Below are 12,835 nucleotides of genomic sequence, written 5' to 3'. Positions count from 1 at the left end.
TAGCTATGTGTCTGGTGAAGCTGACTCTAGACTACTTCCAACCAGATCTTCCTAGCATGTGCTCTGCTCTTAATGGCACAGTATATACTCCTAACACTTCCCTTTTTCCAGCAAAAGCAACCCCAACAATTTAACATGTATACTAACTTTCTGTACAAATACAATAACATAATTATCTTTGTTAGCAGTGTTCAATGAGTCTTTCACGTGTTCTGTTCAGCCTATTAGATCTATGAGGCACCACTTCAATCCTTGCACTAGCTGAATCAGCAGCCTCTTCTGCTTTCTGGTCTGAAAGACCGTCAGTGGTTTTCAGAATTGCTTTTGTTTGTAGCTGTGAGTGAAGCATCTGCCTCCTTATCATCTTCTTCTTCTTCAAGAAGATGGCTGATGTCTTCTGTTCCTCTGAAATGCATGTCCTTTAGGAGTCTGTGCTTCATAAGATCATGGGGCGACCTCACGAGTCACTCTACTGTCTGTGCCCAGGAAGTACCATCATGAATCCGCACAGCAACTGAGGGTTTCCAAGTCTCTAACACACTGGACCCACTGTCATAATACATCTTTTGTATATACTTATCATGTTGCTTGTATTTAGGGAGTCTTGTTCTCAACTTCCTGCCAAACAGTCTCTCTGCAGGTGACAGTCCATGATTCATTGGTGCTGTTCTGTAGTTCAGTATAGACAAATATGGAGCTATATCTGAGTCAGTGGCCTTTTTTTCAAAAGTCTTTTAATAATTTTGACACCATTCCCTACCAGACCATTGGATTGAGGACACTTGGGAATTGAAGTTGCATGATTAAACCCATACTCTCTTAAAAAAATAATTAAATTCATGACCAATCAAACTGTGAACCCTTATCAAACATAAATTCAGGGATTCCATGCCTGGAAAATATGGATTTCATGGATGTTAGAACATGCTTTGATATGGTATTTTCTAATACCCTCTGGATAATGAGAATAATAATCCAAAATAAAACCATAGTTTTACCTGCATATGTAAATCACACCAACTTTAGACCATGCCCTTAATTGTTCATTGTTTATCATCATAAACAATGTTTTCAAGGTTGGTATTTTTTATGTTTTATACATGAACAATGAGATAGAAAAAAAATTAATTTGTTGCCAATACAGTATCTGTCTCTGATTCTGTTTTTACATTTCTGCATGCCCAAGCGTTCTTTATGTATTCTTTTGCTTGCCACAGTCTTACTGCTTTATCCAAAGTGAGATCCATATCTTCCAATAGTCTTTCTTTGCGGCTTTGGATCTCTGATCTGAATTATAATTTGACCCATTATAATTAAATCTGTTAACTGTCCATATTTGCAGGTTTGGCTTATTAGCTTGAATTCTGCAAAGGACTCTCCTTCCTTTTGTCTTCAAAGGTGAAGCTTATACCTTTCAAATATTTCAGTGTTTTTAGATATACTATATTCTTCTAATTTCTGTTAAATTGTTTTATAACTTGCTCTCTCTGCCTGACATAGTTGCATGCTATTAAAGACATCTACTGCCTCAAGTCTTGCAGTGGTTAAAAAGACTGCTATTTTCTGCTGGTTGTCTTTCTCATCAAAGGCAACTGCATGAATATGTATTTGTCCTTGTCCACATGTTTGCTGACTTCCTCAAAAAATTCTATTAGATTGGTGAGGCGTGATTTCTCTGTACAAAAGCCATGTTGACTCTTTTCCAACAAATCCTATTCATCTATGTGTCTGATAATTCTGTTCTTCACTATAGTTTCAACCAATTTGCCTGGTATTGAAGTTAGGCTTACTGGCCTGTAATTGTCAGGATTGCCCCTGGAGCATCTTTTAAAAAAATTGGTGCACATTACCTGTCCTCCAGTCATCTGGTACAGAAGCTGATTTAAGTGACACAAAAAGTAAGATTTTAAAAAAAATGATTGATTTCATTTCAGAATGTTGTTATTGATAAATTCATCTTTTTAAAGATGGATAGAAACTTTCCACTAATCTTCTTTTTTAACCTTTATTTTTTCTTTATTTCTTTATTTCATCCACCCAGAAAACCTGTCTCATCGTGTCATGCTAGATACCGATTAGGAAAAACCAAATATCAGCCTTGAACAAATGGAGGACAATATAGTATTGCTGAAACTTAGTTATTGTTGGACCTTTCAAAAATGCTGTATCGGCTAACATAAAATAAATCTCTTTTGCACTCTTTTAAGTTGGCAATAGGCCATTTAAATTATTAAAGAACATTTAATACTGTTTTGTCAGCAATCTAATGCTCCAGTTCCAGAAAGTATCCCTATTCGGGGTAGCATTTAAACATGTTATGTTTAAATGTGTTCTTTAGTGCTTTCCTAAATAGGGGCCTGAATAAGCAATTCAATTATATTGAAACAGAACACAATTTGCCACTATAATATGGTGATATGTTAACTTAATGCAAATGTATCCTTATTACATTGAGTACCACTAAAGTACTATCAATTCCATATACAAGTAAGAGCATAGGAGAGCAGAAAAAGAAGGGAGAAATCATGATTAATATGCTGTTTCCAAATATTTTTTTTTAATTTGTGGAGGAGGTAAACAGAATTATGAATAATTTTATGAGCAGCATAAATAATATATTGAGATCTACTAAAAATAATTTTGCTGCATATACTGGGCCTTTTCTTTTGCTCTGACAGACTATAGTAACACACATTTTGGCCAGCCAGGGCTTGTCACATTTGCACACAAGGGGCTACACCCTCCTGCATCTGTAGGAGGGAAAATAGTCCTGTTAAACTTCCATGAGGCTCTTAAAGTTACTCCCAAGATTTCCCCTTTGGGTGGAGTTAGTAGCTGTGTGGCTTCTGAGGAATGACAGGTGGCCTTCAAATGATGCTGAGGAAACATAGGAAGATCTGATGCTCACACTGGATTTTGGGCACCCAGACAGAGAGAGAGAGAGAGAGAGAGTCTCTCTATGCTTCTCTTGAGTTGCTGTGGAGTAAGCATTACTTCTGGTAGGACAGGAAGAATGGTTTCATGGTTAAAGTACACACTCTCTGCATCAATTTCCTCATCAGCCAAATGGGCAAAATGATACTTGCTATCTTCCATCCTTTGTCTGACTTGTTTGTTTGGACCCTGATTCAGCAAAGCATTTAAACATGTACTTATTCTTAAGCATGCAAGTAGTGCATTAGAGTCAATCTGACTGTTCACATACTTAAAAGTTTAAGCACGTTGTCACAGGCGGGGCGGGGGGGGGGTGGGGCTCATGCTCACCGGTTCCAAGTTTAGCTGTCTCCACAGGTGGCTGGAGGGAAAGAGTATCGGGCTTATGATAAGTTTATGGGGTAGATGGGCTGCAAAGAATTCTCAGCCCAATTTTCAAGGTTCTAGGGCTTGAAACCCACAGTAGAGGGTAGTTAACTTGAGGTGTGGTATGGCCATCCTTGTCAATAATAAGAAAGAGGAATTGATTAGAGCCCAGGCAAGTAGGAAGCTGAGCCCAAGAAATGGGCTAAAGACAAGTGAAAGAGAACATAGCCTGAGAGGAAGGGTTGTGATCAGCAAGAATCTGGAGCAGAAGATCTGGTTTTGGTTGACTTACCTAGAAGACTAAGGCAGCTCAGTGACCTAACCATACTGGTTCCCCACCTGAGAGTGGAAACTGAAAGGCAGCAAATGGGCCAGAAGCCAGACTGGGTAAGTCCCTGATACATGTGTGCTTAACTGTTCTGATGAACTGAAGCATTAAAGTGTACAGTTTTTGTTTTTGCTTTTGCAGTAGGGAGTGTCTTTTTTCATCTATATGTATAGCAACTAGCACACCAATAAAAATAATAGTTTCATTCATGTTTTCAAAATACTTTGATACCCTTTTGTGGAATGTGCAGTAGAAGTCTAAAACATTATTTATTATTTATTTTATTATTAGCAGCATTAACTTCTGGCTTTTGTGACAGTTTCTATTCTATTCTTGAAATGCTACTAATATTGTTTTAAAGGGCAATACATTCTCACCTTTTGTTTTGTCTTTTCAAATCTTACAGAAACTAATTTTAACTATATTATGTTCTTAAAGTTTTTATTGTAAGATCTTAATAATTATTGGAATTAAACATGCTTTTCCATCTTTACTTTAACTTCTCTCACTTAATTCATTTTATTGTTATTAGCACCATAATGAAAGAAGATGAATTTAGAATTTCTGAGAATTATACACTTTATTACTGAGATCATTTACATTTTTTCCCATCTGGCTGTAATAATTTCATATAGGTCACCCTGTCCACTTGTCACATTGCGCACCAGTTTTCCATCCAGATAATACCATTTACCTTCTGCCATCTTTATAATCTTATTAAGCATTGGTGTTTTACTCAACCTGTTTTTAAAGTCTTTCCTGTGAGGGGAGAGAGAATATATGACCCATTCTTTAATCTGTCGTTAACCTCACTGGGAGCTTTACCTGATTACTGACTGCATAACACACCCTTCTTTGTGGTCACATTTTGATACCCTTACTTGTACTGTGTAGTAGTTTACTCCATTGAGTTGTATCAGTTGAATTATTTGTAGAATAAGCAACTACACAACTGACACTGGGACAGAGGCAGACACTGGGGCACAGGCTATGTCTACATTACCACTTATGTTGTAATAACTTATGTTGCTCACAGATGTGAATATGCCACCCGCCTGAGTGACATAAGTTACACAGACCTAAGTGCAGTGTAGACAGCATTATGTCAGCAGGAGAGCTTCTCCTGCCCACTGGTTGGGGGTGGATTAATTGAGTCGACAGGAGAGCTCTCTCCGTTCATTTTAGAGCAGCTACACTAGAGAGTTTACAGTGGAGCAGCTGCATCAGTGCAGCTGCGCCACTGTACGCTCTCTACTGTAGCCATAGCCTTAGTAAGTAACTCAAGTTTGTTTGTCCTTTAACACTATATGTAACTTTACAAGATTAAACCTTTAATTGCATATATATAGCTATAGAGTCAGAAAAAGTTAGAAGAGGTGGTTTTACAGCATCTGAGAGATGGTAATCATATATGCAGATTGGTTTTATGGGACTTTAGAAAGGCTTTACACTCCTTATGTGTTTGTTCCAAAAATGAATTGCACTCATGTTCCTCTCATATCTGAACGAGTAGCTGAAAGCCCATGCTGTCACATGAGTGAAATTTGTAAAGTCATGTATATTAAAAAAAAAATCTGAAAATGGCTGAGAACGTAAAAATTGGATGGTAACAGACCACAAATCCCTGTAATGATTGAACCCAGTGATGTTCTAACAAAAAGTGCTCTTAGCCATGCTTCTAGCTGTTCCCAGCATTTCATACTGTACAGACATTCTAGGTTTCAGAGTGACATTCCTGGAATCTTATTAGATAGTACAAATAAGAGAGAACTTCTACCTCAATGGTCACAAAAAGTCTCCATAGGAGAGTTGCAACAATTATCCTAACATCACCACTAAAATTATGGAAAAGGTATGGAAAAAGAGAGAGAGAGAGGAAATATTATACAGAAAGTTTGTAATCAAAAATTTCAAGGCAGAAAATTGTATTAGAGATGTGAGCATCTGGCATCGTTAGAAATGGAAAAACAAATCAAGTAATGGTGAGATGCATCCATAACAACTTATTTATCAACATGGACAAAAGGGGAGAGAATAATCTGATTTCCCACATGACCTGATGTGTGTACTTTGTAGCAATTCCAGTGAATGCTGTTCAGGGCTCCAGTTTTGGAAGTGTATATTAACAAAATGTAATTGCTCACAATGTTCTCAGCTGCAAGAGAACTGTCTGTCTGAAGTATTTGGCTAAGAAGCACAATATAGGAGGTCATTGTTAATAAAATTATACAGCTTGGAACAGTTTAACCAGACTCTTCTTGTGAACTTGCTTCTAGTGACACTCGGCTCCGCCAATTATATTCCTGTCCTCCTTGAAAGCCACTCACTTGAATACACTTGGAAAAAAATGTTTTGAACAGTTGTTCACTTGATAGATCCCAAGTGTGTATTTAACCATTACAGTATTATTAAACTCCACCCCTAATCAGTTATTCCAAAAAGCTTCAACGCCACTGAAAAGCCACACGTAGGTTGAGATGGCAGTGCTATGGAGAAGGTAGCATCCTGGTCTGAATCCCTCTGTGTTCTTTTAGTTTTATATCTTGGCAGTAAGGTTTTCTTTTTGTATAAAAGAAAGTAGCAACAATGTTCATAGTGTATGGAAGTCAGCTGCCTCAGCAACATCATGCCATATTGCTCTTAGATCCTTCAGAGGACTCACTGAGATGAGAACCTGAATGTCATGTAGGGAGGGGATGTATAATGAGGAGCATGGTGAATGCTAGGGCCAGAATATTTTGCTCTCTCTTCTACAGAAAACAGCTGGAAAGCCTTGAAAGTTTAATACAACCTGATCTTATATTAATAATTGTGTGGTCTTTTCTCAGGTAGAGCATGTTTGGATGCTATTTAGCAGCTTTGGGGTTGCGGAAGGGAATGTCCCCCATGTTTTCTGGAGCTCAACAAGATTTTGACCCAGGTTGAGGCTTTACAACCAGTTAATTGGACCATAATGCTTTTTGGATACCTGGAATTCTGCTCCATTACCCTTCACAATGTGATGTTTGGAGCGACTCTTGTGAGTCGTTGAATGCCAAATTTCTTTAACTCCCAGTATTTTTCCAGGATCTCTTAGAGGTCAAAGTGTGTGTTATATAAGCATTACTTTAGTGAAATGTTTTTGTCATTATTGTGAAATTCACAGGAACTTAAGATGCAAGTGAGATTTTGCAGCACCTTGCTGCTGAAGATAACGGTAAAGAAAAGTTTTTCACATAGATTAACTATCTCGGTGTTTATCTCTAATGTAAACTTTCCTGTCCCTTTTGTGCACAAAATATGAGCAAGAATATAGGTAAAACCATGGAATGTTGTGATCTCTGTGAAATCATTGAGAATGTTTTTTTTGCTAAGGCTTCAATATTTCACAGCTCTGCCTACTGTGCAGCTTAGTTTGGAAAGTTAGTTTGGAGAGAGTGAAGAGCTGGAACAGTCATGACTCTTTGGTGTTGTCTTATTTCAGATAAAAAAAACTCAAGACTCTTGAACGAGGAGTGACAAAGTGTAGCAAATTGATACAAATTCAATATCAGAAGCCTGTCCAAAATCTTTCTTGGAATATAGCATACCAAAACTTAATAATACAGCAGAAAATTAGTACCATACAGAACATCTGATGCTCATCAAACAGCAAATAGTGTGGGTCTGCAAAATGTGGAAAAAGGAAGAGGCAGGCTTATGTACTACAGTACCTACCTATGGAAATAAAATCTAACTTCCTTAAGAATGCACATTGAAGCTACTGTTGCTTATGGCAACAGTCATTTGTAAAAAGTAAGAATTTGATCAGTGGCCATGAGCCTCACCATCTTCAGCAAAAACATTAAAACCCTCCTCTTGGCTAGACCTAGCCACCACTCAGTAACATCATCAAAATCAAATATTATGAAATACATGCATAGAAGAAATATTGCAAAAGATGGAGGAAAGATCTCATGTGCAATTTAATATGTTTCAGATGCACCCAGTTACTTCAGTAATGGATACAGTATAATAACCTCTACAGATAGGTAAATAAATGAATATCTTATGACATTAAAAATTATCAGAAATCTGAGAACACGGAGGCCTTTGAACCCTGCATCTACCATTTTTTCTCCTGGACACCTGCTAGTTATTCCCCCCCAGATGGATGACTTTCTCTTTAGGATTGACATTTGTGATCCATATCTGCAGGCCGTACCACTAACTTCATTAACCTGCACTGGTCTGGAGAGGGTCTTATACAACCCATCACTCTGGCTGCATGGGGTTTGTTTCAGACATCATTAGAAGTGCAGGACTTCACTGATGAGTTTTCATAGTCAAATCTCCTGTAACTTACAACATTATGGATTCATATGTCATCTTTTGTTTTGTAGATTTTGGGGTCTTGTACATTTTTTTTCCCAGGAAATGAGAATATTTAGTCCAAAGAATAAGAAGTCTGCATTATATTTCTGGTGTCCTCAAGTATTTAGGTGTAAAATAGTATGATTGGAAGCCACTGGGATCTTCATGAAACAGATATGTATTTCCAGAGTATATTGGTATGCACATTTATGTAAGTAAATAAAATAGGGTTCTACTGAAAGGAAACCAGCTGACCCAGTAATGGAACTGAAACTTGCTTTCATACAATTTGTAACTGTAATAAAGAAAGAGATAGGAGTGCATGAATAAAAAGAACTAGATTAAATTTAAATCCTTTCTGCACCAATGGACAGTCTTAGAGCCATATTCAGAGGTGAGTGTAAGTAGGTATAAATGGAGTCTAGGCTAGTGTATTACACACCACCTCCCAGTCTTCCCAATGTATGTTTCTCTCTCTGACATTCACTTATTGGTACATTGGCATATTCTAAAATGGTGTAAGTGAGCTTGATCCAAAGCCCAATTTAGTCAATGGCTTTGGATCAGTCCTCTGAGGCTAAGGGAGCATAACTTACAGCATCTTAAACATAATGTTTGAATTCTACCTTAAATGTTTAAATATTGGGGAAGGAAAATATTCATTTAGATTATGTTCTTAAAAGGAGTGTCAAAAATGGGTGGCAAATGGAGATAACAAAATCTGGGACAGTCAAGGGACAAGGTGGAATATGTCTTGTACGCTGATGTACAGTACTGCATGTTCTAAGCCTGTAGACACTTTAGACAAAGGTTAAACTGTAGACCATTCTGTGTGGGTTTGTTTTGTTTTGTTTTGTTTTCCTCCTCCCCCAGACAAAGTTGAGTTCTCAGACCATAGGAAGTGAACATGCCCTGTGCCTATACTTTCATAATGGAAGTGATACGAATCACTGTGCAGGGACCATATATAGATATGATTTTCAGATCAAATTTAATAGCTTGATAAATGGAACTAAAACTGGATACTAGAAAAGGCATCTTTAATGGTGATTCATCAGAAAGATAAGCTGGGAAGTGACCCATTTTAAATTTTACTTTTCCCTTAATTGTACCATATTATGCTTGATTATATAACATATGCATCCATGTTATGACTGTAGCTTACAAAAAACATTATCCATATAAGAATGGTACAGTTAATTATATTCATGTGATCTAAATCACAAAGATGCACTGGAAATGGCCCACCTTGATTATCATACACATTGTAAGGAGAGTGATCACTTTACATAAGCTATTACCAGCAGGAGAGTGGGGTGGGGGGAGAGAAAACCTTTTGTAGTGATAAACACCCATTTGTTCATGATTTGTGTGTATAAAAACAAACATCTTCTGTATTTTCCACAGTATGCCTCTGATGAAGTGAGCTGTAGCTCACGAAAGCTTATGCTCAAATAAATTGGTTAGTCTCTAAGGTGCCACAAGTCCTCCTTTTCTTTTTGCGAATACAGACTAACATGGCTGTTACTCTGAAAGATGCACTTAGTCACTTTTAGCTATCCAAATCTCTAGTATATGTCTAAATGTCATCATTATTATTGTTTCTAAAAATTATGAATAAAAAAAGCCTAAAAAGCATGAAGTACCAAAGATTGGATACTACAAATTAGAAAGAAATAGAATCAGCTATAGGTACTCTGACTAGTAGCATTTATGCTATACGATGTAAATCTCCAATTCTTCCCAAGAATAGAAAGAGGGTACAAGATAATTTAACTTCACTTCAAGTCTGCACCCCATTATTCAAATGAATTTGAGATTTGGAAAAGTTCAATTAACCTTTTAAAATTGTTGCCCACCTCTGCGCTTCCTGGTTTCAGTTAGGACTGGACGTGGACATACCAAAATACCACTGAAGGCTCTTCTGATGCTATTTTTAAAGAGGGGAGTGTTTGAGCAGTCACAGTGCACTAACACTTACGAATGCTCATACACCAAAACAGTCTCCTTTATAGTGCAGGTAACCCAGCATGGAGTGTGCTGGCACATGCCTTCCTCTTCCATCTCTGAGGGCTCCAATAGAACTGGTAGCTCTTTTATCTCCTCCCAGAGAGGTTTTCTCTGAGCAGCGTCCCTAAAGTTGGGCTCCTGAGTCCATATTCAGGCACCTAAGTGAAGTAGCTTGATTTTCAAAGACTATAACTCTAGCTCTCATGGGCTTCTAAGGGAGTAATAAATGCCCAGAAACTTTTAAAAATCAAGCTACTTCTGCTTAAATGCCTGAAAACAGGAATTGTCAGACTGTAGCGAATTAGTTCATTTTATCATTCATTTATTGTGTGTTGTGTGATGTCATGATAACGTTGTATGTCATAGATAATCACTGTATGCCGAATAGATTTAAATTATAGGGTTATAAAAGTATAAGATTGTTTAGTAGTCAGAAGGGATAAGTATGTATTAGGTATCTCAGTAAATAGGGTTGAAACACAAGGCCTACAGCCTGAGGCCTGTAGGATTTTAGCTTAGCCATACTAGGCCATAGTCTTAAGAAATGCTTGACATAAGTAAGTGACCAAAAATGACCCTATGTGAAAGATTACAAGAAAAGATGTGCCAATGGGTAGTATTGCAAAAAATTAACAGAGTAATTTTTGACTACAAGATACCTGGTAGTCACATTTTCTAACACATGCCCTAACAGCAGAGTGCACTGTGTGTAAAAGTTTAATGAGTTATAGTCAGAATCACATTATAAAAAGATAGTGCCCAGACTGGGAAAAATGAATTCGCTCTGGGAAAACTGCAGCAGGAACCATCCTTCTACTGATGATCAATTGGCAAGGCATCCATCAGATCTTAAGAATATCATTAAGGATGAGAATATAACTATATTTGTAACTTGTGCATAAGTCTTTATAGGATTTCTATATGCTTGGGTAATCATTACTTTAATTGTAACTTTAATAAACCTTGTACAACAGACTAAACCTTGTTCTTATAAATGTATGTGTGGTCACTATCCTTGGTCTTCGTGTTCCTAGACACTCTAAATCTGAAGCAAGTAGCAGAGGTGACTTTCACACTATTGAGCTTGAGTCTGTAGCCACCAGAGATGAATTTACAGTGGTGTAACACCACATTAGAAAATTCACGTTAAATAAAATAAAAGGCTATAATACAGAATCAGACCATTGGTCCATCTAGTCCATTGAAGGCTCTTCTTATGCTATTTTTAAGGTCCCTGACCTTTGCCAGCATCAGATTCTTCAGAGAAAAGCACAATCCTCCCCCCAGTAGGCACATATGAGATAATCTGGCTCCATGAAAGTCTCATCCTAATCTTTAATAGTTAAAGACTAGTTTAAGACTTGAAACATGAGACTTCATCTCTTTTCTAAAATTCTTTTTGTTAGCATTAACTATTATATAAACATTCAATCCTTATTTGAGTCTTGGGATTGATGACATCATGTGGAAATGAATTCCACAGTCTAAGTGAATGTATGGAAACGTTTCCTTAATTTTGAATTTGAATTAGAAACTTTGTTTTAATGTCTGTTCCCTTGTTCTTGTGATGACATAGGGAGAACACAGGCTCAAAATCTCAATAGGGATTTAAACACCTTGGTTTGAAAATTTTATCCTTAATATATGTCTAATAACATTTTTGTCATTCTCTGCTTTTTCTCTGTGAAACTTCAAGCAAACGTATAGGCTCTATGAAAATGTATATTCATTTTGTATAATATATATCTTTCAGAAGCAGATACCTCTGCAGTGGCAGAAAAAATTCAGGTAATTAGTATATTTTATTGCCCGTTTTTTCCCTTTCAACAGCATCAAGTTTCCATTTCCTCTAGAGTAATTCCAGATGTTGTTGTTTTCTAGAGTAACGCTGCCTAAACTGAAGCTATTTGCATTAGAGCCACAGGTTGAGGAATGCATCTCTAGCATCCCTGCCAGGCCATCACATTTTGTCCCTCTGATCAATGGAATTTATACCTGTTGTCTTACAAAAATCTTCTTTCCTAAATATACTGATCAAAAGACAGACTGGACTAGTATGAGTTGACACATTATTGTAGAGAATACCTGTGTTACCTCATGACTGAAGAACAATAGTATTACATATTATTGACTGCACTAAATATTCTCTGAAAATTATCCATAAATTCATCTTTAAACCAATTTAATAAAAACTACTTGGAAGAATATATACTATTGTACAACCACACTGCAGTCTACCAGTTTTTTTTAATCTGTTCTAAATGTGACCCATCAAGTTCACAGAAATCTTTACAAGTGAAAATAGGTTCATGTCACGTTCACTTACCATTCTGAAATTATATGAAGAACTATAAAGCCTATGCAATTTGGCAAAGACAATTCTGAGAAGTTTTAGAGTTAAAATGATTGATGTATATTCAATAGCTTTGGCTGCAAGAGTGCCAAGTCACATGCCTGGCATACTTCTGGGCCAATGATATTCTAACACCTGCTATTCCAACTGTCATCTTGGATTCACCATTTGCACCAAATGCTATAAAAGTTTTGACAAATAATTTATCAGCGAATCCATGTTTCTTCAAGAAAGTGAACAGATGTTCTGCAATGTCCTCATATTACACCTGCTAATTTAAATGTATATTAATGACTCAGACTCTATTGCTAGACAAAAAAGAAAAATTGTTTCATAGTGGTTAGTAGATTAATCGATGAAAATGGATTAGTCATTTGAACAATTTTGGCCACTGATTTTATCCATAATGTTACATATTTATGTGCCTATTTAAGACTACCAAGGGTGCTCCCCTGACTGATGGCAAAAAAGACAATGTGGCTTGAGTCTTTCATTTTAAAATTCTGTTTCTT

The sequence above is a fragment of the Lepidochelys kempii genome, chromosome 4 (genome assembly GCF_965140265.1).
Source record: "Lepidochelys kempii isolate rLepKem1 chromosome 4, rLepKem1.hap2, whole genome shotgun sequence".
Taxonomy (NCBI): domain Eukaryota; kingdom Metazoa; phylum Chordata; order Testudines; family Cheloniidae; genus Lepidochelys; species Lepidochelys kempii.
This window is presented reverse-complemented; position numbering follows the sequence as displayed.